This window comes from Podarcis vaucheri, assembly GCF_965113315.1.
Source record: "Podarcis vaucheri genome assembly, chromosome: 2".
NCBI lineage: Eukaryota > Metazoa > Chordata > Lepidosauria > Squamata > Lacertidae > Podarcis > Podarcis vaucheri.
The window spans coordinates 127199877-127204284 of record NC_138760.1 but is presented as its reverse complement, the minus strand read 5'-3'; positions in this window follow the sequence as shown (position 1 = coordinate 127204284).

Below are 4408 nucleotides of genomic sequence, written 5' to 3'. Positions count from 1 at the left end.
GCGCCCGGCTGCGCGCCCGGACCTCTTATGGGCGCCGGCAGGAGGCAGCCCCACCCCGCCCAGCCCAGCCCAACGAAGAGGGTTTGGCTGGAAATTTGACCCCCGGGTGCAGCCTCCCGGGGCGCCACTCTGCGCGCCTTTGGAGTGTCTGCGCTTAGGAGGAGAGAGAGTTCCTAAAAGCCAACGATCCTCTCCTTCTCCCAGTGGCGTAGCGTGGGTTGTCAGCACCCGGGGCAAGGCAAGTAATTTGCGCCCCCTAACCTGTGGATTTGTGCCCCCTAACCCTCACCCCCAGATGTTGCGCCCGGTGCGGCCGGCCCCCCCTGCACCCCCCACGCTACGCCACTGCCTTCTCCTTTCCCCGGGAGACGGCATCTGGCTCTGCAAGTTTGCGAGAGAGACTCCTGGGATCGTCGGCCTTGGAAGGGACCCGAGGGTCATCTAGCCCAACCCCTGGCGATGCAGGAATTTCCTATCTGGAGGGGAGGAAGGGCCATATACAGATTTAAACAAACAAATGTTCTAAGTGGAATTAGTGCCCTCCCTGGCTCTTACAGAATCAGTGGCAAGGATGATGTGCCTTTCACCCTCGGATGCACACTAGTCAGCTTCCAGATCAGTCTCAGATCAGAGGCGGTTTTAGGCTTGAGTAACAGGAGGTTGGCGGTTCGAATCCCCACGACAGGGTGAACTCCCGTTGCTCGGTCCCTGCTCCTGCCAACCTAGCAGTTGGAAAGCACGTCAAAGGGCAAGTAGATAAATAGGTACCACTCCAGCGGGAAGGTAAATGGCGTTTCCGTGTGCTGCTCTGGTTTACCAGAAGCGGCTTAGTCATGCTGGCCACATGACCTGGAAGCTGTATGCCGGCTCCCTCGGCCAATAAAGCGAGATGAGCGTCGCAACCCCAGAGTTGGTCATGACTGGACCCAGTGGCGTAGCGTGGGTTGTCAGCACCCGGGGCAAGGCAAGTAATTTGCGCCCCCTAACCCGTGGATTTTAGCAGGGGGCAGAGAGCTGCGAGTGCGAGCGCCCCCCCGATGTTGCGCCCGGTGCGGACGGCCCCCCCCTGCACCCCCCACGCTACGCCACTGACTGGACCTAATGGTCAGGGGTCCCTTTACCTTTTAACCAGGCTGCTGCCCTGCAAGGGTCACCGAAACAATGCTGGGGAGGGAAGGAGAGGGGTTACGCCAAATTTTAGCCTTGCACAGGGCATCGCTGAAATCTGAAAGCCCAAAGTCCGCCACACTCTGATTCAACTCTGACAGCCTCTCTAGTTTCCAGCCACTCAGTTTCTCAGGACAGGCTAAGTTGGGTCTCTAGACCAGGAGTCAGCTAATTTTCAGCAGGGAGCCAGTCTGGGGCCAGACTATATTTTGGGAGGGAAATGAATGTATTCCTATGCCCCACAAATATCCCAGAGATGCATTTTAAATAAAAGGACACATTCTGCTCATGTAAAAACACGCTGATTCCCGGACTCCCCGCTGGCCAGAATTAGAAGGCGATTGGGCCGGATCTGGCCCATGGGCCTTAGTTTGCCTATCCATGCTCTAGTAGAGGGAGGGACAAATTAACAATAGATGCCATTAAAAATCACTACAAATCATGCACAATATCCTCCCCCCTTTTTAAAGGGACACAGCTTCTAGTTGTGTGTATCTGGCACATTTCTGATGAATACAAACATGTTCCTGAAAATTAGCTGAAAAGTAAAATTAGCCAAAAGCCAGCAGAAAAGTGACTTCCCCTCAAATGCAAGTTACTGCTGGGATTCCTGCATGTCAAGGGGGTTGGACTAGATGACCCTCGGGGTCCCTTGCAACTCTTCAGTTATATGATTATACAGTGGTACCTCAGGTTGCAGACGCTTCAGGTTACAGACTTCGCTAACCCAGAAATAGTACCTCGGGTTAAGAACTTTGCTTCAGGATGAGAACAGAAATTGCGCAGCGGCGGCAGCAGGAGGCCCCATTCGCTAAAGCGGTGCTTCAGGTTAAGAACAGTTTCAGGTTAAGAACGGACCTCCAGAATGAATTAAGTTCTTAACCCAAGGTAAATAGACCCCTTGTCAGCATCGCCCTTGAGCCAGTGCCACCAACTGGACTCATCCACTTCAGCCCCGACTGGGCTAGGCGAGCTGGGTAGCACTTCCAGAGACCACCTTCTGCACAGGAACAGGTCAAAGTGCTGTGGACTCACAGCTTAGTGTTGTGAGCACCGGATTCACTCCCACAAGAAGACAGTCGTCGCACAGCAGAGTACAGCAGAGTCTAGCAGAGTATATAAACAACTCGGAGATCAGCTCTGTAGAATATCTTCTTTATTCTATCTACAACTATACAAACTATATACAGAGCTAAATGAGGTCTTTGCATAAATGAATGCTGCACTGCACTGAGTGTCTGCAGCTGCTCTTAGCAGCACCCTTATCTCTACACACGATCTCTAACACTCAGTCTCTCTCTCTCTCCGACACACTGACTGACTCTTTGATGTGGTGCTGGAGCAGAATAAGTAGAGAACAGAACACGCCTCCTCCTCTCTGGAGAATCAGCAGACTCATCAGGAGATTCTTGGATATGGGAGGGGTGAAATCTCCTCACCCCTGACCATTAGATCCAGTTGTGAGGGACTCTGGGGTTGCGGCACTCATCTCGCTTTATTGGCCGAGGGAGCCAGCATACAGCTTCCGGGTCATGTGGCCAGCATGACTTAGCCACTTCTGGCAAACCAGAGCAGTGCATGGAAACTCCATTTACCTTCCTGCCAGAGTGGTACCTATTTATCTACTTGCACTTTTGTGCTTTCGAACTGCTAGGTTGGCAGGAGCAGGGACTGAGCAACGGGAGCTCACCCCATCGTGGGGATTTGAACCGCAACCTTCTGATCGGCAAGTCCTAGGCTCTGTGGTTTAACCCACAGCGCCACCCGCGTCCCTTAACCAGAGGTGCCACTGTATAAATCAGAATGGCTGAGGGAAAGCTAGGATCAAGGAGCATGATAAATAGGGCTAAAAGAGAGCAGGAACTGAGTCTCCAAAGTTCACAGCGAAACGTGACCAGGCTCCTTCTGGTCTCATCTCACACACCAATCTGAGATCAACAATCTGGGCCACTGACTGGATCCAGGAAGCTCTTTTTATGTTGTTGTTTTCAATACTGTTTTTACTTATTTTCATGGTACAAAAGATAAATTTTGAGAAAACAATTGTTACCACAGTAAACTTGTCCTGATAAAATTGCAGACTTTTTATCATGCCATGTGTTTGAAGTTTCATTTCATTACTCTAAGAGATCATACCACGTTTCCAGAAGAGTTCTGGGGAACTCTGCCACAGTCTGAACAATTTATGCATTCAATAAACATTTGCCATATGTCATAAAAGGGATATGGGTTGTGTTTGCCCTTTGCTGCTATTGCCTGGCATGTTACTTTCTCAGCCAATGCTATTAACCATACAATGGTACCTCGGGTTAAGTACTTAATTCATTCCGGAGGTCCGTTCTTAACCTGAAGCTGTTCTTACCCTGAAGCACCACTTTAGCTAATGGAGGCTTCGGCTGCCGCCGCACCGCCGGAGCACGATTTCTGTTCTCATCCTGAAGCAAAGTTCTTAACCCGAAGTACTATTTCTGGGTTAGCGGAGTCTGTAACCTGAAGCGTATGTAATCTGAAGCGTATGTAATCTGAGGTACCACTGTACTCTGTTATACAGTGGTACCTCGGGTTACAGATGCTTCAGGTTATTATAATAATAATAATAATATTTTTTTATTTATACCCTGCCCATCTGGCTGAGTTTTCCCAGCCACTCTGGGCGGCTCCCAATCGAGTGTTAAAAACAATACAGCATTAAATATGAAAAACTTTCCTAAACAGGGCTGCCTTCAGATGTCTTTTAAAGATAAGATAGCTGCTTATTTCCTTCACATCTGAAGGAAATGTGGGTTTCCCTCGCTGAATCCATTATCCTTCTGGTCAGGACCAGACCTGGAGGCAGGGATAGTTCCACAGGGCGGTTACAGACGCTTCAGGTTACAGACTCCGCTAACCCAGAAATAGTACCACGGGTTAAGAACTATGCTTCAGGATGAGAACAGAAATCGTGCGGCGGCAGCGGGAGGCCCCATTAGCTAAAGTGGTACCTCAGGTTAAGAACAGTTGCAGGTTAAGAATGGACCTCCAGAACAAATTAAGTTCTTAACCAGAGGTACCACTGTACCAAGAATCTATGTTCAGCCTATCACCAGCATAGGAGACCAGCAGGCGACTGCTGCTGCTGCTGCTCTGAGTGAGTGCTGGGAGGACCGCTCCCTTTCCTGCCAACTCCATCCAGCCTAGGGAGTGGGGCTTGCACTCACCGCCACAGTTTAGAGGCCTGAGCAGCTGCCTGCAGCAAGTGACA